The 23,377-nt window shown below is 42.0% G+C and overlaps 1 protein-coding gene across 4 annotated transcripts in view; it reads left to right on the forward strand.

The window, feature by feature from the left end:
- Positions 1-3,908, forward strand: part of LOC137217552 (uncharacterized) — a 132,771-nt gene extending 128,863 nt beyond the window's left edge. For 3 of the 4 annotated variants that reach the window (XR_010940132.1, XR_010940134.1, XR_010940133.1), the window contains 3 exons: positions 127-211; positions 1,249-1,587; positions 1,738-2,210. The gene's annotated coding sequence lies outside the window, so the exon portion shown is untranslated. Of the gene's footprint in view, positions 1-126; positions 212-1,248; positions 1,588-1,737; positions 2,211-3,184 lie in introns of those variants that run through there. The other variant, XM_067724555.1, reaches the window with a different exon arrangement.
- The last annotated feature ends 19,469 nt before the right edge of the window (positions 3,909-23,377 follow it).

The following is a 23,377-nucleotide window of genomic DNA, read 5'->3' on the forward strand; positions in this document are numbered from 1 at the left end:
AAGCACTCTCCCCACGCTCAGCACGGCCACTGGGGTACAGCTGATGGTCGTGACAAGTGGGGCAGCCCTGTGGGAAGGGCAGGGGGGCAGACCAAGGGGGATGCCAGCAGTGTCCGCATTCCACAGGTGCCTGAGAAGCAGCATGCCCGTCACCACATCTGGAATGTGCAGGCACAGTTTCTAAAGGAAAACGTGTACAACTGAACCACAGGTGAGGACAGACATCCAAACGGAATCCCCTGTGAGTCCCAAGTAGAGAGGGTAGCACAGCCGGACCCACAGAGGACCCTCCCACCGCCCTGAAAACTACCTTCCACAGCTTTAGTTTTAAATCGTGGACTCACCCGAGTGCCCCCAGCTGTGTGGCTGTGCCTGGCTGAGAGCTGACTTGACTTTTACCCCATGCCACGTTCCCAGGGAGTCCTTCTGGAGACCCCATTACAGACTGTTTACAACAGCTGAGACGTGGAAGCAACCTAAGTGCCCATCGACAGAGGAACAGATAAAAGAAGATGTACTACCTATACACACAGGGGAATATTACTCAGCCATGAAAAAGAAGGAAATCGTGCCATTGGCAGCAACATGGGTGGACCCGGAGATGATCATACTGAGTGAAGTTAGACAGAGAAAGACAAATACCATATGATATCGATGTGGAATCAAAAAGATACAAATGAACTTATGTACAAAACAGAAACAGACTCACAGACAGAGAGATCAGCCTAGAGGGAGCGGGGTGAGGGAGGCAAGAATTGGGAGTGTGGGATTAGCAGATGCAAACTAGTTTATATAGGATGCACACACGACGAGGTCCTACTGTACAGCACAGAAAACTCCACTCGATATACTGTAATAAACTATACTGGAAAAGAAACAAAAAAACCCACCATTCTTCCCTGACCTATAGACAGTGCACTGGCTGGTCTCTTCCTCCCCCCGCCCCACCCTCTATCCCTGGCTCACTCCATTCCAGTGTCCTTCCTGCTCTTCCAGTTAACCTTGTATGTTCATCCTCAGGGTCTACACCCTTGTGGTCCCCTCCTCCTGGAATTTTCCCCCTAGACATCCCCATGGCTTCCCCTCTTACCTCCTTCAAATTTGCCAAAAGTCACCTTCACAGGCAGACTGATTCTGACCACGTTCACGGCCATCTGTAGTCTCCCTCCCATCCTCGTTGCAGATTTGATTCTTCTCCATTCTGCTTGTTACCTTTCTGATGCATAAAGGGTTACTTTTACCTTATAGGCTCTTTGAGTTGATGCTTTTGTCTGTCTTGATCAGTGCTGTGTCCCAGCACCTAGAAGCCTGCCAGCGTGATGGTCTCTTCTTGCTTGAAATCTTGAACTAAAGTAAGGATTGAGGAAACACCCAGTACGCACATCCGTGCTGCAAACAGCTGAGTGATAAAGACAGAAAAATACAGATAAGGGTTCCGCTGATGGGCTCAGGAAAGTCCATTAGACCTGTTCTAGCACCACTGTGTCTGTGATCAAGCGACTGAACGTGCCGTGGGACTCTGGGACACATGTGGAAGAACTCCGGTGACAGGAGGATGCTTGTGTGAACACAGAAGACGCGTAGAAGGTAAAGTTGGAGAGAAGATTGGGAAGCGGGTCATATAAAACCTTGGAGGCTGTGCTGAAGACTTAGATTATATTCGACCTGCAATATTTATCCTGGGATATTCTACCTATATAACAGAACATACACAAATGACCCTTTTTTTTTTTGCAGTACGCAGGCTTCTCAGTGTTGTGGCCTCTCCCGTTGCGGAGCACAGCCTCCGGACGCGCAGGCTCAGCGGCCATGGCTCACGGGCCCAGCCGCTCCGCGGCATGTGGGATCCTCCCGGACCGGGGCACGGATCCGTGTCCCCTGCATCGGCAGGTGGGCTCTCAACCACTGCACCACCAGGGAAGCCCGACCTATTTTCATTTATATTTTTATAAGATACTCTGGCTTTTATGAGAGCAGTGGACAAAGAGAGACACTGTGTTATCTGCTAGGACTGTCGTCATAGAGGACCACAGATGGGCGGCTGCAACACAGAAATGTATTTTCTCACGGTCCTGGAGCCTGGAAGCCTAGGATTCAGGAGCCAGCAGGGTTGGCTGCTGGTGAGATTTCTCTACCTGGCTTATGGACGGCTATCTTCTTGCTGTGTCCTCCCGTGGAGGAAAAAGAGAGAGGGAGGGGGAGGGGGAGGGAGGGAGGGAGAGGGAGGGAGGGAGAGGGGGGGAGGGAGGGAGAGAGGGAGAGAGAGGGAGGGAGGGAGGGAGGGAGAGAGAGGGAGGGAGGGGGAGGGAGAGAGGGAGGGGGAGGGAGAGAGGGAGAGGGAGGGAGAGAGGGAGAGAGGGGGGAGGGAGAGGGAGGGAGAGAGAGGGAGGGAGGGAGGGAGGGAGAGGGAGAGAGAGGGAGGGAGGGAGAGAGAGGGAGGGAGGGAGGGAGGGAGAGGGAGGGAGGGAGGGAGGGAGAGGGAGGGAGGGAGAGAGGGAGGGAGGGAGGGAGAGGGAGGGAGGGAGGGAGGGAGGGAGAGGGGGGAGGGAGAGGGGGGGAGGGAGGGGGGGAGGGAGGGGGGGAGGGGGGAGGGAGAGACAGAGACAGCACTCTGGTGTGCCCCCCTCCTCTTGTAAGGACAGGAGTTCTATGGGATCAAGGCTCTGCCGTTATGACCTCATTTCACCATCATTACTTCCCTAAAAGCCCCATCTCCAAATACAGTCTCTTTGGGGGTTACGGCTTCAACGTATGCACTTCAGGGGGGCACAGTGGAGTCTGTAACACACAAGCGGAAACAGGGAGACCCATCTAGGGGCATCACTGAGAGAGCACGGCTGAAATGGAGAGAGTGAGAATCAGACTTGAGACATCTGATGACCACAAAGCCAACGGGATTTGCTGGTAGATCAAAAGTGAAGGGCAAGAGAAATAAAGACGAGGGCTCCATGATTTGGGACGCAGGTGCTCAATTTCTAGAAAATGAGCATTAAACGTGTATGCTTCCTGCAGGTTTATCTTAGATTCCACTGATTTAGCATGATGGCTTCCTGGTCTCAGGGCAACAGACTCGATAACAGAATGTTATCTCTGGTCACCACTGCTCTGGGTTACTGAAACTGAGCAGGACCCTGTGGGGATCCTGGGCATAGAAGCCTTTCTGTCCCCCATTTCTTGTTTGTAGGGAACAGACTCCAGCCTCCTGGACCTTCCCTGACTCCCAAAGGGAAGATGCAAACAGTTGCCAATCAGGGAAGGATGGGGATGCAGAGACAAGGGAGGAGCAGTGAAGAAACAATAGTGCAGCCTGGGGGCAGGTCCTGGCTCCCCCTCGAGGGATACACATGACAACATCTTTGAGCTCTTTACAGCACTAAGACCCCCCAAACAAATGGAAGCTGTCACCATTCTTCATTCCAGAGAAGACCCCCTGAGGCCAGATTCAAGGGACCAGAGAAGTTCATCAAGAGATTAACTGAGGGACTTCCCTGGTGGTCCAGTGGCTAAGACTCCATGCTCCCAATGCACGGGGCCCGGGTTCGACTCCTGGTCAGGGAAGTAGATCCCACATGCTGTTACTAAAAATTCCACAGGCTGCAGCTAAAGATCCTGCATGCTGCAACTGAAGATCCTGCATGCTGCAACAAAGATCCCGTGCGCCAAAACTAAGTGCTCGTGCAGCCAAATAAATATTTTAAAAAATGAGAGAGAGAGAGACTACCTGAGACCAGATTAAAGGGGTGCAGGCCCTGCATACACCCTGACCCTGATCAGCAACCCCACCCTTGAACCTTTGCTACAGAACTCCTCACTAGCCCCCCTCCAGGTTGGGACACACAGTTTTGAGGGCACGAATTCAGTGTCCCCCTTTGCCTGGCAAACCAATAAAGCTATTCTTTTCAACTTCACCCACAACCGTCTCTGAGATTTCATTCGGCACCAGCGCGCAGAGGCTGAGTTTTGGGCATCATTACCGCTTTTACATAACCTCTTTCTGCTCACGTTTCTTCCATTCCTGTCCTAAAATTCCCATTCTTAGACTTTCCATTTCCCCTTGGTAATGTCAATCAGGAACTATGAGGTTATGACTCCTGGCGAAACCAAGCCCCCCAGTACCGAGTTCCCCTGCCGAGTTTAGGATTAACCTTTTCATCCAAAACCTTCTTGCCTTTCTTGTCCCATCCGTTTCCCCTAAGGTGTGAGGGATATCCAAGAAAAGACGGGACTGAAAATGAGCAGGACTGTTTGGGGAATCTCCCGGGTACAGTATCTCCTCTATGTCCCCCGTTTGTAGAAAAAGGCTTTCGTGTCCCAGACCTTCCCCGTGTTCCAAAGAGCAGACTCAAGTAGTTAAGGCTTAGAATCATAGAGTCACAGCTCTCCTAGTTCCTCCTGAAAGGACAGAGATAACAGTCTGACCCATATCTCTGAGTTGTTCTGCAGAAACCAAGACCCCCGCCCAGGTGGAGGATGGTGACCACATGCTAACCACAAGCACTAGACCCCAGGCTGGTTGGAACCAGATGGCTGATGACTGAGATTCCCCAAAACACCACCCTGTTACCTCAGCACCAGCCAATCAGGAGAAGGTCCAGGAGCTGATCAGGCATCCTAGAACCCTCTCCCCAGCACTGTCTTTAAAAACCCTTCCCTGAAAGCCATCAGGGAGCTCAGGTCCTTTGAGCACGAGCTGCCCGTTCTCCTTGCTTGGCACCTGCAATGAACGCTGTACTTTCTTTCGCCACTTCCCGGGGTCAGTAGATTGGCTTTACTGCACCTCTGGACCCGAGTGGACCCAAGTATGGTTCGGTAACTCTGGCATCTCAATGTTCTTCTATTTAAGATTCAGGGCTGTCGTCTGACGAAATAATCTATGTGTTCAGAATTTAGGAAGTAGTTAAAGTTGTTGTTATGCCCTAATTATTGTACAGCCCTTTGGACCTTGTTTGATCTGTCATGAGCTATTGAAAAACAGAATTACGTCATGGTTTGTCTCTATCCAATGAACACACCAAAAACGAAAAGGCAGACACAGGTAGAATTAGAACATAAGCAGAACAGGAATTTGGTCGTGGATGCCCTAGAATAGCCAGCATTTCCATTAATGCTGGGATATTCTACCTATATAACAGAACGTAAGGGTTTATGTCCATGTATAACTTTACTTGGAAGTGATCACAGCAGTGTGCGATTTTAGAGCCAAAAGGGAGTTGTTAGAACACATCCCAACCTCAACAAGAGCCAAGCAAACTAGACTGAAGATGTGAACTGCTTGCTCGTGGTCACGGGGGCAGCATGAGATCAAGGATGAATGTCTCGGGCTCTTTGCTCTTCCTATACTATGCTGTTCCTGTCCTTTACCTACCACGGGATAAACTTCTTAGTGAGCAAATGATGCTGCTTCCCCCAAATTACTCCTTTCTGTTTCTTCTCAGAAACTAGCACTTTTTCCTCCATCCATAAATATGCTTCTCATGCATGGAGACCTGAGTTTTCTCAATTCTAAAATAATAACACCTTTGCCTACAATAGTATAATCTTTTGATTAATAAAGCATAATAAATCGTGCAAGCATATTAAACTGCTGGAGTGAAGTATTACGATTTCCTTTAATTCTAGGAAGTGAGTCCATACTGATTGCATACGTGAGTACAGTTATGACATGTGGACAGACGCAGTACAGCTGTTTTCTGCCGGAACCGTCCCATTCTGTTTATCCTTTAAAACCTAATTTACACAGCTCCCTTAGAGCCTAATTTACTCAGTGGAATATGTTAAATGGCATTAACTATAAATTAGGTAGTCCTCCAGAATTGGGGGACATTAGATGCACACAGTGCAATGCTAAGAAAATGGTATCAACCCTTTTCTCTGTCAACTTACATTAAATTTGATACTGCATGTAACCATTATTGGATTAGATGCTATATTTCGAAATCAGTTCTGTTATTGTGGAAACTTTGTGTTACTTCTAATTGAAAATAAGCAGTTCAAAGTTTCATATTGATTAGATGACTTAGAATAATTAATCATGGATATTCAGAGCATTACAGAGCTTATCTGCATGATGGAAAGCAGATGCTTCTTCTAGGCTAATATTTTATCTTATCAAACTGTTATTGAATTCGGTACTCATGACCATTTTAATAATGGTTATGGAGTGATGGTAAGAATTTATGAAAGTCGTTAACATGGGGGTTCTGTATTCCCAAGAGGAACACACGCGGTTGGACACCTGCTGAGCTGCTTCCGCTCATACATGAAATGCACGCGTTTATTATCTATACCTGGACATCATGGGTCCACGGTGATTACTGCATCATTAACCACTGTTACGAGATGAAGTACTGTATGTTGTACCTGCCGGATACACTAACAGGGTACAAATACAACACCAAAAGGACGTGAACAACTTTCTCGTGATTACTTAGAAACGGACAGAAATTACACCTTGAAAGACGACCTGGGTCTCATTCACCACTTTCATGAGACACTTACCAGACACATGTGAGCCTCACATTCATCTAAGAGGATTCAGGGTGCTTTATGGATGTACAGGTTTCAAAATATTTTCACGTAGACCCATGTCATTTCATTCCCCCGCACACACACGCACACACTACAGATTAGCAATGTAACCTATTTTGAAAAAAAAGACTAACTCATTGAAAATATAAATATGCATAGATAACTATTAAATTGAGATAAACTGTTTTCACAAGAAATATTTAATTTTCACTTTAGAAAATATAGATAGATGTAGCAGATTGTGATGATTAATATAAAAGAAAGATATAGGTATAAATATTATATAGGTAGATAATCACTAGTATCTCTCAAGTAAAACTTTTGCTTTTATATATAGGATGCATAAACAACAAGATCCTACTGTATAGCAGAGAACTATATTCAATATCCTATGATAAAACATAATGGAAAAGAATAGTAACAAGGAATGTGTGTGTGTCTATATACATAAATAAAACTGAATCACTTTATGTACAGCAGAAATTAACATGACATTGTAAATCAACTCTACTTCAATAAAAAGTCTATGACAAAGTTTTCTCTGAATGAATTAGTTTGTGCACACAGGAAGTTAAGAGGAAAGTCGCTATCAAACTATTGTTGTATATGATAAATTTTCTTTTTACCTTGCTAATTTCTTTATCTTACTTTCAGACTGGAGGTTTCACTTGAATTTTCTCTGCACTGACTGAGCCAGTTTTTTGTTCCTGCCTTTTACTCTACAAAAATTGTGTCAAGCCTCAGAGGTCTGGTCATTGTTCAAAACTTTGCACCCAGCTTTTAAGATATTCACTTTACTTAAACAGCTGGGCCTAAACCTCGAAAAGAAACCTATGAAGAAATTAAGCTTTGACATAACACCTCTTCTTTATCCATTCACCTTTGGGGTTGCTTCCAGCTCTTGGATATTGTAAATAATGGTGCAGGGAACACAGGTGTGCAAATACACCTTCAAGATCTTGCTTGAATTCTTTTGCATATATACTCGTAAGTGGGATTGCTGGGTCATACGGTAATTCAGTTTTTAATTTTTTGAGGAAATTCCATACTGTTCTCCATAGCAATTGCACCATTTTACATTCCCACCAACAGTGCACAAGTATTCCAATTTTGCACCCTTGCCAACATTTGCTATTTTCTGCTTCTTTTGTTTTTGATTATGTTGTGTTTATAGTAGGCATCCTCATTGGTGTCAGGTGATAACTCATTGTGTGATATCTCATTAGAGATGTACATTTCTCTAATCATTAGTAATAGTAAGCATCTTTTCTCATGCTTATTGGTCACTGTCTTTTGGGGTGAAATGTCTATTTAAGCCCTTCTGCACGTTTTTAATCAATTTACTTGTTTTATTGTTGTTGAGATGCAGAAGTTCCTTATATATTCTTTTTTAAATTTATTTTTTTTAATTTAAAAATATTTTTAAAAAATATATTCTTAATAATCACCCCTTATCAGATATACGATTTGCAATGATGCTCCCATTTCACAGGTGGCCTTTTCACTCCTGATTGTTTCTTGTGATGTGCTAATGTTTTCTTGTAGTCCCACCTGTCTATTTTTCCTTTTGTTGCCTTTGGTTTTGGTGTCCTATCCAAGAAATTATGTGGCCTTAAAAAGGAAGGAAACCCTGTCAGCTGCTAAAACAAGAATGAACTTCGAGGACGTCATGCTGAACAAAATAAGCCAGGGACAGAAGGACACACACTGTAGGACTCCACTCACATGAAGTATCTAAACAGTTAAAATCACAGACACAGAAAGTAGAAAAGTGTACACCAAGGGCTGGGAGGATGGAGCACGGGAAGCTGGTATTGAATGGCTGCAGAGGTTCAGTGTTGCAAGATGAGAAAGTCCCAGAGATCTGCTGAACAACAATATGTCTACACTTAACACAATGAACTGTACACTTAAAAATGGCATATGTATATATATATAAAACTGGTTCATTTTGTTGTAAAGCAGAAACTAACACACCACTGTAAAGCAATTGTACTCCAATAAAGATGTTAAAAAAAATGGTTACGGTGGTAAATAAAAAAGAAATTAAGCTTTAAGAAAAAAATTAAAAAGAAAGCACACGAAGAAAACTTTGGAAATAGAGTGCGCTCCCTTTCTGCATTCCTGCTGGACGCAGAGACCTTAAAATCGCAGGGGGTTAACCATCACACATAAAATACAAAGGATACAGATCATCGTAAGGGGACCATTTTGAAGGGCATTCCTATGAAATATGATATCGAGGCACTTTTAAGGCAGTTACGCTACCCTATTACGGCTTATGAAGATTGCCAAAGCAATAGTTAGAACATCAGAGAATAAAGTGTTCAATGAAATCGCTTTCTTTATGAATAGCCTAGCTCCGTCTCTTAGAGAAAACCTCGAAGAACTGAGTGGCTTATACGGCAGTTAAAATAGTTGCATTGTTCTAGTAAAAAGCAATCATTTGATATTGAGTTGGCTATTAACAGATATTAATTTGTGCTTTTAGATTACTAGTGATTGAGATAATTCATTCTTCGTTAAAATTCCCTATTATTAGAGAATATTAATTTATGTATATAAGATTTTATTGTCCCACTTTTTAAAAATTGGAGTATAGTTGATTTACAATGTTGTGTTAGTTTCAGGTGTACAGCAAAGTGATTCAGTGATTCAATATTTATGTGTATATACAAAAAAAATTGGGTTGGCCAAATAATTCATTCAGGTGTTTCCATAGCATCTTATGGAAAAACTCGAACGAACTTTTTGGCCAACCCAATATATATATATATATATATATATATATATATATATATATATATATATATATATATTCTTTTTCAGATTCTCTTCCTTTATAGGTTATTACAAAATACTGACTTCCCTGTGCTATACAGTAGAGGTCCTTGTTGTTTATCTATTTTATATATGTATTAGTTTGTAGCCGTTAATCCCAAACTCCTAATTTATCCCTCACCTTTGGTAACCATAAGTTTGTTTTCTATGTCAGTGGGTCTATTTCTTTTTTCTTTTAATTAATTAATTTATTTATTTTGGGCTGCACTGGGTCTTCATTGCTGTGTGCAGGCCCTCTCCAGTTGTGGCGAGCAGGGGCCACTCCTCGCCGCGGTGTGCAGGCTTCTCATTGCGGTGGCCTCCCCTGTTGCATAGCACAAGCTCCAGAGCACAGGCTCAGTAGTTGTGGCGCACGGGCCCAGTCGCTCCGTGGCACGTGGGATCCCCCCGGACCAGGGCTCGAACCCATGTCCCCTGCACCGGCAGGCGGACTCCCAACCACTGCGCCACCAGGGAAGTCCCCTCAGTGGGTGTATTTCTATTTTGTAAGTAAGTTCATTTGTATCATTTTGTTTTAGATTCCACAAATACGCAATGTCATATGATATCTGTCTTTGGCTTACTTCACTTAGTATGATCTCTAGGTCCATCCATGTTACTGCAAATGGCATTATTTCATTCTTTTTTATGGCTTTTTTTATATCCATTGTAAGATATACCACAACTTCTTTATTTTTTAATTGAAGCACAGCTGATTTAGTGTTGTGCTAATTTCTGCTGTACAGCAAAGTTGACTCAGTTATACCCACATATACATTCTTTTCTAATTATTTTCCATATGGTTTATCACAGGATATTGAATATAGTTCCCTGTGCTCTACAGTAGGACCTTGTTGTTTATCCATCCTAAATGTAATAGTTTTCCAAATTCCCACCTGCTCATGTCTTGTTTCTGCTGTCATTGTTTTGTGGCATTTGGATTCCTCTCTTCGGATAAAAACGCTACCAGGAGCCATGATGCATTCCTGTTTCACACTCTGTCAATATTAACTGTCATCTTCACGATCACACTGAAGATTGCACGGTGTTCTTCCCGGCAGTTGCCAAAGAATGTACCTTTCATATTTTGTAAACGGTCTTCATAGTTGTTTCTCCAACAGAAATAGAGAATTTTCTTTTTCCATCAAAGAGACTGAAGAGTGTATTAAAAATATTCACATGTTTTGTAGAAACTCAGGCTGGAAGATTTGAATATTATGACGGTCTTGGAAATAATCAAATGGCCAAAGACTCTGGCACGTTCAATGTTGCAAGGTGATTCGCCCTTTTCGAAGAAAACACAAGAACTTTTCATCAGCCAACCCTCTCCGAGGAAGACGTCTCTACGTAGAGTCATGAGGAAAGCAAGGCACTTGAAGTATTTCTGCCCACCGCCTGGTCTGATTCCTTACTCTGGAACTGTGCATTATTTCTGTGATCGCAGGTAAATACCAGCAGCCTCTGTACTGTTGAGAGTAATTTTTTAGCTTCGTTCATTTATTTCTCAAGCAGTGATTACGTAGACTCTCTGGCACGTTCACTGCCAGCTACAAAGCTGGTATTCTGAGTTTGGTGGATTCCAGGCGTTTTGGTATTTCACACACAACGGGAACCCTTTTCAGTGCATCTTGAAAACACCAAAACGGTAGTCTTAGGTCAGAAATCGCAGTTGTTTTTTTTTTCCCCCCAATGTGGATAGTTTATTTTAATTCAAAATATTGTAAAGATCCCTTTTTTCATCCATTCTAGGGAACAATGATGATAGATAGGCTAAAGTGATAGTAAATGTCAACCACACCATGCTTCCACATACGCTAACGTCTTAAAATACTATTTTAAAATTTAATAATGTAAATACACATTTAATAACTTTTTCAATTTTAGAAAAATATTAGATTCACAAAATCATTGCAAAGATAGTACAGTATTCTGGCATTCTCTACACTGCTTCCCCTATCATTAACCTCTTATGTTAGTATTGAACATTTATCATAATCAATCAATGTTGATACATTTTTATTAACTAAATTTTATACTTCATTCAGATTCCTCAGTTTTCCCCTAATGTTTTTCAATACAAATAACAATCACCAAAAAAGCTGTGGATTCCACCTATTAAAAATGGAATCTAAATGTGGATTAGTATCTGGTGAGAAGTGATAGCTTTCCTATTAGCTGTATGGATAGAGACATACTTGATAAGAATAAATCTGGTTTCTTTCCAGATTGATCTAGGAGAGGACTATGCTCGTTTTCTATTGTGTATGTTTCAAGATACATAAGTTCTCTGTATGAATTTAGGAAGGCAAGTTACGAACCTCAACTATTTCAGTCTATCTTTACGGGCACGGATCTGTGAGTCTTTGAATTTATATCCAACTGCTTCCCCAAAGATATGTGAGTTACACTGAAACTCAGTGTTCAGCATGTTTCCTGCAGTTTATTCACAGCCTGACCAACGAATGATCAATGTTCCATGAAATTTACATATAAAATATGCATTTGAAGAAAATAAAGATATAACCCAAACCACTTTCTCCTAATTCATTCCCAAGGTTGCCCACAGATTCTGAGATAAACCTACAGAGCCACAAAGATACCAAGAATGTAAACAAAGGATGTACTGAATCGAGTCTGCACCCCGTGACTTAACAAAGCAAAGGAAGATGAAGCTCTGTCCCAGAAAGCTCTGGGTGGAGGAAGAGACCAACTCAAGAGCCACTGCTTCCCACTGAGACACAGTAAAAAGAACACACAGACTGATGCTTTAAGGATATGATTCAAAATGTTTATCAATGCAGGGGTGTGGGTTCGATCCTTGGTCGGGGAGCTTAGATCTCACATGCCTCGCGGCCAAAAAACCAAATCATAAAACAGAAGCAATGTTGTAACAAATTCAATAAAGACTTTAAAAAACAATGGTCCAGGAAGGCGGAAGATGGCGGAAGAGTAAGACGCGGAGATCACCTTCCTCCCCACAGATACACCGGAAATACATCTACACGTGGAACAACTCCTACAGAACACCTACTGAAGGCTGGCAGAAGACCTCAGACCTCCCAAAAGTTTTCTTGAGCTATAAATGACAAATAAAATTTGTATGAATTAAAAACAAAACAAAACAAAACATCAAAAAACCAAAAATGTTTAGGGGTTTGTGTTTAGTGAATGTCATTTTTAAACACAGTACTGTAAATAAAATGTTTCCCTAGGGCTTCCCTGGTGGTGCAGTGGTTGAGAGTCCGCCTGCCGATGCAGGGGACCCGGGTTCGTGCCCTGGTCCGGGAAGATCCCACATGCCACGGAGCGGCTGGGCCCGTGAACCATGGCCGCTGGGCCTGCACGTCCGGAGCCTGTGCTCCGCAACGGGAGAGGCCACAGCAGTGAGAGGCCCGCATACTGCAAAAAAAAAAAAAAAAAAAAGTATCCCTAGAGGTAAGTGAATAGGAAAATGGACATGACAGCAAACTAACATATTCTGGGATTTGAATGCAGCGATTACCCTATAACACAAGAAAAAAATATATATAATTAACAACAACAGCACTTAAGGAGTTTCAGCCCTAACGTTATATTCTGAGCTAATTTAAAATACTACAATGAAACATTCTGATTTTCACCATCACTGAATTAACTGAAAAGAATTCCCCTGGTGATACCTGATTTATTGGCCGGACCATCCAATATGAACATACCTCAATAAAGAGAGAATGAAATAGTGGGGAATGACACATCTAAATAGATAAGGTTACAATCTTTGAATGACTTATGCAACTACCAAAAGAGACTTCTTTTCTTCTAAATTAAAAAAAAATTTTTTTTATGGAAGTCGAGTTGATTTCCAACGCTGTGCCAGTCTCTGCTGTACGGCAAAGTGACTCAGTTATATGCAGAGATATAATTTTTTATATTCTTTTCCACGATGGTTTATCCCAGGATACTGAATGTACTTTCCTGTGCTCTACAGTAGGACCTTGTTGTTTATCCATTCTCTATATAATAGTTTGCATCTGCGAATCCCAAACTCCCAGCCCATCCCTCCTCCATACATATATATATATATGTAACTGAATCACTTTGCTGTACGGCAGAAATTAACACTACGTTGTAAACCAAATATACTTCAATAAAATAAATGTTCAAAACTCATGTCAAGTTGCATAGCAGAATTGTGAAGTTAAGTACGATCTGTCCCTCTTTTATAAGCGAACTCTTTCACTCCATCCTCACCTGGCTGACGACGTGCAGGATATGATGCTATGAGGAGGATGATTATAATGGTGGCGGTGAGGGCGGTTTAATGACTACATGGCTGCCAGGTATGTCGTTAGGTCCGTAGTTTTCTAACTACAGAACATACAAGAATTGACTGAGATTTTTTTTTTTTTTGGTTGGGGGGGGACCACGCCGCACAGCTTGCAGGACCTTAGTTCCCCGACCAGGGGTCGAACCTGTGCCCCTTGCAATGGAAGTCAGGAGTCCTAACCACTGGACCGCCAGGGAAGTCCCTTGCCTGAGATTTTAAAGAAACAAATCACAGGCTTTCCTTCGACAGATTATGAATCAGCAGATCTGTGAAGCCCAGAAATCTCTCAGTCATTATGGTGGATATAGTATACAGCCCTTACATAGAGAAACACTCCAGAGAAAGTACCCTGATATCCTTTAACGACTAATATTTAAAAGAAAACACAAACTATAGCTTCTCCAGGGATGTCCAAAGACTTTTTACATCGACTCCTTTTGGTCACTTTTTATTTGAAGGGAAGCCGCTAGTTTTCAACTGACGTGAAGATAATTCAGCTCTCCTGTTTCTCCTATAAAAGACATCCTTCCTCACTGCTAAGTACCAAATCTCAGTACTTAGGAGTCTGTTCTCTCTAAATGTCCTCTCTTCATCCTGTCCACAATGAGCTCAGAGGGATACTTTTGAATTATGATGGTTTCACTGACTAGCAGATAAAACCCATCAGAATTATTGGACCTAGAACACAGTACGGAGGATGGACCTTTGGGAAATCCAGTCTCAAACATACAGCACGTTTTTTCCAATGCCTATGATCCAGCATCCAGAATCCAGCACTTAACGATCATGGTTTCAACTCACAGGTCAGGAAAGAGAAAGACGGCGTAGCATGACGTCAGAGGTACTTATTGGTTAGTTCTGTGAGCAGCGTCCATCCACGGGTCACTGGAAACTCACAGGTCAGGAAAGAGAAAGAGCGTAGCATGACGTCAGAGGTACTTATTGGTTAGTTCTGTGAGCAGCGTCCATCCACGGGTCACTGGAAACTCACAGGTCAGGAAAGAGAAAGAGCGTAGCATGACGTCAGAGGTACTTATTGGTTAGTTCTGTGAGCAGCGTCCATCCACGGGTCACTGGAAACTCACAGGTCAGTAAAGAGAAAGAGCATAGCATGACGTCAGAGGTACTTATTGGTTAGTTCTGTGAGCAGCGTCCATCCACGGGTCACTGGAAACTCACAGGTCAGGAAAGAGAAAGAGCGTAGCATGACGTCAGAGGTACTTATTGGTTAGTTCTGTGAGCAGCGTCCATCCACGCGTCACTGGAAACTCACATGTCAGGAAAGAGAAAGACGGCGTAGCGTGACGTCAGAGGTACTTATTGGTTAGTTCTGTGAGCAGCGTCCATCCACGGGTCACTGGATAGAACCCGATCACGTGCCATCCCGAACTGTAAGACAGGATGACAGACGTGATTTCTCCGTGTGTCGAGAAGGTAGAAGGAATGGGTGTGGAGGGATGCTGGAGGGAGACTGATGTGAAATGTGCATTACAAGCTTTCTAAGTAGCCCAACGTGACTGGAGCCTAATACACGTGTAGACACAGAGGATGACAAGACGACGAAATCCGTGAAAGGGAAAAATCACAGAGCCCCTTGTATGTAACGGCAAGGAGTCTGACTTGTATTCTATAAGCAGAGTAGAATCCGGGAATAATACGAGTCTTAAGATTAAGGTCTGATTTTCCTGAGATGATCCTCAAAACCTTTTCACTAAGGTGCTGGGAAACTCTTAAGTGTGCAGAAGTGGATTTCCTGAAGAGACTTGTAATATGGTACAGCCTGGACCCTGCATACGTTTCTATAAGCCTTTTAAGAATTAGCAGATCTCCTAACAAGTGAAAGAAAATCCCAAGGTATTTATCCAAAAGGATTGAAATCAGGATACTGAAGAGATATTTGCACAACCATGTTCACTGCAGCATTATTCACAAGAGCCAAGTTGTGGAAACCACCTAAGTGTCCACCGAGAGATGAAGAGAAAAGGAAAATTTGCTAGATCCATACAACGGAGTACCATTCGGCCTTTAAAAGCAAGGCAATTCTGCAATATGGGACATGCAGGAACCTCGAGGACACCGTGCCAAGAGGAATAAAACGAGTCACAGAAACACGAACACTGCACGATCCCAGTTACGTGTGGAATCTAAGACAGTCAAATCCATGGGCTCAGACTGGACTGAGCTGCCTGGGGCTGGGAGGAGGTGGAAATGGGGAGTTTGGAATCAAAGGGCACAGAGTTTCAGGTAAGCAAGGTGAATTCTAGCTCTGCTGTCCAACAGCGTACCTTGAGTCAACAGTACTGTCCACTTAAGTTTCTGTTAAGAGGACAGAGCTCGCGTGAAGTGTTCCTACCCCGATAGAATAAGAGTTTTTAAAAAAGAAAGAAAATCCCAAGAACCCCAAACAATGTGAAACCGAAACAACCAATGAAAAGCAAATCCGATGAGTTGAAACCGAAACGTAGGCTGTGGGCAAGGTCAGATTTTTTTGTTTGTTTGGTGTGTGCGTGTTTGGGATTAAATACGAACACTGTGGAAGGAACCTGGCGATTCAGGCTGAGGCCCATCAAACAAGATGGGTGAGCAGGACCCGGGAGCCCTCTAGCAGGCAGCATTCTTGGCAGGAGCTAAACTGGTCTTAGGTCAGTATTTATCTTAGCTTCCGGCAGAAGCCAGAGCAAATATCTCTGGAAGAAAGCAATTCCCACCGAGGGCACAGATGCTGCAATTATATTGAATCAAAGATGAGATCACAAAATAAATAACCAACATCCAAGAGGAGAAGCCTCTCTGAGTGACAAAAACAGAGGATTCGGGAACGCAAAGCCATACTATAATTGGGATTATCATACAAAGAATATAAAAGCCAGGTCTGGAATGTTTAGAAGCATTCAGAGGATAAGGAAAAATCTGAGGGTGTGAGCATCACTTTTGAAAGCAATCGGTGTCACGTCAAAAAGAACGATACTGACATTTTAGAAAATCTTTGAATTTAAAAATCCAAAAGATGGATAACAATTTATCCATAGCTTAAGGGAACGAATATGAAAATAGAAAAGGACTGGAAAACGCAGTTCGGGGATATAATTATGAGAAAAATACATAGGAAGCAGAAAATGTCAAGATCCGACACACATCTCATCAGTCACAACAGAAGAGAATGCGCAAATCAGGAAATGGGCAGTCCTCAAAGATCTAATAGCTAAGGATTTTCCAGAACTGGAGAAAAACATGGACCCACAAAAATGGAAAGGAAACCAAAAAAAGGCAGTAGATAGACTCATCACAGTGAGACAAAATAGCAAAAGGGAAGATCTAAAAAGACCAAGAACAAAGGCATATTTAAGTTAGACTCACGGCAACTTACAAAGGAACAACTCCACCGGAACTTACAAAGGAACAACTCCACTGGAACTTACAAAGGAACAACTGCACCGGAACTTACAAAGGAACAACTCCACCGGAACTTACAAAGGAACAACTCCACCGGAACTTACAAAGCAACAACTCCACCGGATTCTGCCTTTGCCTTTGGGCCATTTAGAGCTATTGCCCTGGGTCATAGAGGTTTCAGAGGATCCCTAATCATGAATCCTAAAAAAACAACTCGTGTGGGTTTTGTTTGGTTTTTGCTTGTTTTGTTTTACAGGGAGAGCGCCACTTGCGACACAGCCTTGATCTTGCAGGACTGATGGTTTTCACTACTTGCTTTTTTCTTTGTTTTTGTCTCTCTTCTCTCAGCAATGAATCTCCAAGGTGTATCTCTCTCTCTCTCCCCTAATTCCTTCCCCCAAGGACCCCCCGCCTACTAAATCATAGTCAATATCTATAATGACTTGCATTTTGCTGTCAACATGCAATTGAACAAAATATAGATAACTCTGGCATCAGAGAACAACAACAAAAGAAGTATGAAGTATCGACTATTTCTATGAAAATTTGTACACATTCTTTTAATGGAGAAAATTCTCACATGTAAGGTAGGACATTCATTTAATTGGTTAATGAAATGATTCGGGATGAGAGAGAATTCTCTGGGTCTGCGATGTTTCATGCTATCTGGAGGGATTTTTATCTTATGATTTTTTTTTCTGGGGGTGCCACTAATTGTCAAGGAGAATTTACTCGTAGGGACCCTGACCACACCTTTGGGAAGAAGGGGATGTATCGGAGTTCCTGACAGCAGCCTCGGTGGAGTCAGAAGACACGATTCCGAGATGTAGGAGCCCATTCGTGTGCAAGAGGCATAGGTGTTAGATGAGGAAACAGCTAATGAGAGATGGGAGGTTACGAAAGAGGAACTAGAGAGTGCAGTCGGCAATGCTGAGCTGGGTCCCCAGCGTTCCCCCAGGGGCCCCTCATCCTAATCCTTTGTTTCTAATTCCCAAGGGATGTCCAGCAACACAGGTGTCACTGACAGTCGTTCCCAGGTCCATTTCTAGCCCAGATTTGACAACACTGAGGCTCTGTCCCAGCTGTGCTTTCAGTCTTAGAATTGGGCAGAAAAGTAAAATCTAAAGAAATGAACAGTTCCATTCAAAGTATAAACATGTCTTAGGAGGCTGGGACTGACACAGACACACTACTGCATATAAAATAGACAACTAACAAGGACCTACTGTAGTGCACAGGGAACTCTGCTCAATACTCTGTGATAACCTATGAGAAAAGAATCCAAAAAAGTTATGTGTATATATAACTGAATCACTGCGCTGTATACCTGAAATTAACATGACATTGAAAATCAACTGTACTTCAATAAAATATATATTATTTAAATGACACACCACAGTTTTACAATATTTAGTGGTGAAGAATGAAATAAACGATGTTGTGGGAAAAAGAAAAAAAAATCCTTGATACAGAATTAAAGCTATTTGAGATTGTGCTTACTTTTATTATTTTGTCTAAATACATAATTTCCTGCAGATAAACAGAAATGATACATTCCACCTCGCCTTCTGTTTCTGTGTTTTTACTTTTCTTAATCACTAGCTTCCTAAAGAGAACACACTGTATATTTCAAGATATAAAAATAGGTGGAAAATAAGAAATGCAATCTCTCACCCTGACAGCAAATATTTTGTCTCGTTGGCACTTAAAAAAATGACTACAGTGAATGTCCACATTATATGTGTTTTCAAGTGAAACAGTTTTCTTGGTGCCAATAACGCCACGTCTAAAAAGGAGTCTCAGTTTTCCACAAAAGTTCATATTACATTCATTGGTTACATTTCAAGTAAGAACAGTACTAACAAGATATTGTTAAATCATTTCTGACGACTTAGGAGAAACATGGAAAGCAGACAGTGCAAACAGAATAAAATAATATAATGCCAGGTATACCTTAAATATTTGCTACACAGTCCAAGCTTTCTGTTGGCTCTGCACTAGATGGCCATGTGTTTTCCTTTTGATAAGGTGTAGTGATTCTCTCAAATTAGTAACCTGCCTCTTCTGCTGCTCGGTATTAAAAATAGGTCGGTAATGACCCTCCTTTACAGTTAATTCTTTATAACTGAAAATAGAAGCTCTCCTTATTCCAGGCTTTCCATGTTCATCAAATCGTTCAGGTGCTTTAAAAAGTGACTGTAAAGAGACACCGTTCTACACGCAGTGAGTTAGGCTTCATTAGAATCATGCACGTCACAGAACATCTGCGGACGCCTTTATTCATCTAGTTATAATATTACCTGGAAGAAAGGTGTGTGTGTGCGCGCGCGAGTGCACAAATATGTAATGATATCCTTTATTTGAAGGATGCTGTTCTTTTATTTAACTGAAGTATAGTTGATTCACAACGTGTTGATTTCTGCTCTACAGCAAAGTGATTCAGTTATACACATACATACCTTTTTTTTTTTATTCTTTTTCATTATGGTTTATCACAGGATAGTGAATACAGTTCCCTGCGCTATACAGTAGGTCCTTGTTGATTACCTATTTTACCTATAGTAGTGTGTATGTTTTAATCCCAAACTCCCAGTGCATCCCTCCCCCCTGCCCTCTGGCCCACCACAAGTCTGTTCTCTGTGTCTGCGAGTCTGCTTCTGTCTCGTAGATCAGTTCATTTGTGTCATATTTTAGATTCCACATGTAAGTGACATCATAGGGTATTTGTCTATGATCATCCCTAGGTCCATCCACTGTTGCTGCAAATGGCATTATTTCATTCTCTTTCATGGCTGAGTACTGAAGAATGCTACTCTTATACATGGATTGCACTGTCCTGCTCAGTGTCCACAATAGGAATAGATATTGCTGGGGTGCAGGCAGGCCACCCCAAAATGCGCCTCCCTGGCATACTGGTTATTTTGAATTAAAGTTACTTAAGAAACAGCCGATGCAGGAAGGACACTCTGACCCTCCTCTCTGTCCCCCTGAAGCAGGAAATACATCCCCCCCGTGAAAGGTTCCCTCCCTGCATCTGGACACAGAAGGACATCCTTACGGCCAGAGACAGGGAGTTCGGGCTGAGAAGCCTGTTCTTTCTTTAACTGACTGCCTCAAGCCCGAACTCTGATTAGATTCTTCATTAACTAAACACCGGTGTTCCTTTGTCCTGTTGATGCCTCACAAATGTATTGTTCCTTTGTGTAAAAAGTATAAAAGCCACCTGCTTTGGCCACTTCTTAGGTCCCATTTCTAGGAGACCTCTGTGCACACAAATTAAAATGTGTTTCTTTTTCTCCTGCTCAGCTGTCTTGTGTTAATTTTATTATAAGTCCAGCCACAAGGACTCAAGAGGGGTAGAAGGGGAAATCCCCCCTCCCCTACAATATTATAAGAGATTAAAGGTAACAGGCAACCATTTTCCTCAAATTGCCTATAAACACGTCTCATCACATGATATTGACAGTCAGAGTCATTTATTCAGCACAACAAAGGTGCATAAAAGCGCTCTGTTCTGAAACAGCAAATATTTGCCTAAGAGATTCTAAGACTTAACAACCATACACATAATTTCATGAACGCTCCTGACACACGGTTTCGGACCTTATACTTAATGGAATGTGATTTTTTTTTTCCTAACTGAAATTATGTTTGTAAAAAGAAAATCATTGTTTCATTTCATTTCAATTCTATTCTGTTCAACATTACTGTGTTGCAGTCAAGTAGAGTTTCTGAAAGCGAAAGGATATAGAAATCGTCTTGAGGCAAAAGCAACTGAGAAAAGTAAAGGAAAGGTCTTCTCAGAGATATTAGCAATTTTATCACATAAATGCATTAGGCGCTCTGTTCTATTGGTCACAGAAAAGCAAGTGTTCACACTCTACACACACACACACACACACACACACACACACAGTCACACATGAAGGTATCCGTTTCATTTACAAATGTAAACATCTTGTTCTTTCTGTGTCTGAAGGCTCATGTCTCACAATGTAATCCACACCTCATTTCCTGTTTGCGAACCGGGCTGTTACAGACCCCTGCGCATGGCTGCCACGGACCAGCTGCCGTGTCCCCTGCGTTGGCAGGTGGATTCTTAACTACGGAGCCACCAGGGAAGCCCCCTTTGCTCATTTTTCTAATCAAGTTACTTGGGGTTTTTTTTGCTATTGAGTTGTGGGAATTTCTTACACTTTTATGCCTTTGTATTGCCTATCTGCACTGCTAATTCCTCCAACTTCAGCAATGGTATAAATGTTGATAACAGTGAGAATAAGCATTTTTTCTGTTTTTCCTCATTTTAATGGGTATTTCCCTTAGCATTTCCTCTGTAAGTACATGGTGCCTTTGGGCTACACATATTTAATTTGGTATCATTATTTTCTGTTGTTGTTTGGTTAGTTTCGCCCCTTGTTTAGGGTAGACATTTATGCATTTTCCCTATTTAAAAATCAGGATTTTACTGTATTGAATATATTGAAGATTTGTGACTCACGAATGATCAGTTATTAATAATACTGCATATTACTACAGAGAAGCTGAGGCCTGTATAAATTTTAATACTTATAAATCAGTTTAATCTTTTTGCCAAGGATACTCGTCTACCATGGCCAATACTTTGTCTAACTTATGACAGATTAACTTTCCTGACATAACATGGGTCTTTCCAAAGAATGATCTCAAGTGTGAGGTTATTTCTGACATTCTGGGGGGATTAATCTGTAATAACTGATATATATCATAATTTTGGCTTTCTGTTTTCTGAACAATTATGCTTATATTGGTCTTTTTGATAAATATATCCCTCAAAGTCTTTTTAATGTCTTTTTATTCTGTTTCATTGCATTGACTTTTCTTACACCTATCCTCTCTGTCTCTTCATTATTTTCCCTACAGGTTATATTCTTTCTTGCTTTTCTTTTCATTTCCATTTCTGTGATTTTTACTCTCTCTTCATGACAGTGTTATGTTGGTTCATGACCACATTCTGCTGTCTTCTTGCCATCTTTTTCTGAGTGATTGTATTTTGACTTTGTTTGCTTCCTTCATGGGTGTGAATTGCTTTATTAAAGATGTGTAAGTGTTCTAGAAAGTGGTGTATAAAATGTATTGTTTTTAAAACTCTTCAACCTTGTTTTTATACACGCCAAGATCCTTGTCCTGAAGTAGGTTATAATGTTACACCCATACGCTTCCTTCAGACTTTGGGTATCAGTTCCTCATTATTCTGTATAATTTCTCCTCCACCTCTTTCCTGTTTTGTCTATCATTACTGCTGTCACTCTAAAATATGTAGACCTAGCAGTATGGTCAGAGCAGACTTCTTACCATGACACTTACTGAGGTTATGATTCAGGGGCAGAATCTAGTGGGATAGTTCTGAAAATTCCCTGCTCAAAATATCATCATTTTTCCCAGTGTGAATTAGAGGTAGAATAATTCAAAGGAAAAGAGATAGTTTGCAGGGTTGCGTGAGCTCGTGGTTCAATTTTGCTTTCGTTATGAACCATCTGGGTTAAATTTACGTTGCCATCACTCCGAAGTACTGATGTGTTTTACTGAACTGGTGTTCACTGTACCAATTCTTTGACATGGTCATTAGATGTGTCCCTACTTCACTTTCCTGGTTCCGGGTAGCTGTACGGGTACTGTACACTTCTGTTCTAGTTAATAAATATAGCTTATTAACACCGAGGTAACTCATTCAATCAATATCATTTCAATGATCAATAACATGTGAACCCTTAAAGTCTTATTTCAGGGACTTCCCTGGTGGAGCAGTGGTTAAGAATCCGCCTGCCAATGCAGGGGACACGGGTTCGAGCCCTGGTCCGGGAAGATCCCACATGCCGCAGAGCCACTAAGCCTGTGAGCTTCAACTACTGAGCCCGCGCACCACAACTACTGAAGCTGATGCGTCTAGAGCCCGTGCTCCGCAACAAGAGAAGCCACCGCAATAAGAAGCCCATGCACCGCAACGAAGAGTAGCCCCTGCTCACCGCAACTAGAGAAACCCCGCATGCAGCAACAAAGACCCAACGCAGCCAAAAATAAATATTTTTTTAAAAAGTCTTATTTCAGGCAGGGAGATTCAAGTGGAAATCTGACAAGCTTCTCATTTGTGCCCTCAAGGAATCAAGTGATGGAGAAAGGAAAGTAATTATTTCATTACAATGCTGGCATATTTTTATGCAGGATGCATACATATAGGACAGGGCTTTGTGAATGGGAATAAAAGTGTAAGAGGATGTTCTGGAAAGAGATGACATCGGACTGGACGCACTGAGGATGACAAGGCATCAACCAGGTAAGGGCTGATGGTTTGTG

This window comes from Pseudorca crassidens, chromosome X, assembly GCF_039906515.1.
Source record: "Pseudorca crassidens isolate mPseCra1 chromosome X, mPseCra1.hap1, whole genome shotgun sequence".
Lineage (NCBI taxonomy): Eukaryota > Metazoa > Chordata > Mammalia > Artiodactyla > Delphinidae > Pseudorca > Pseudorca crassidens.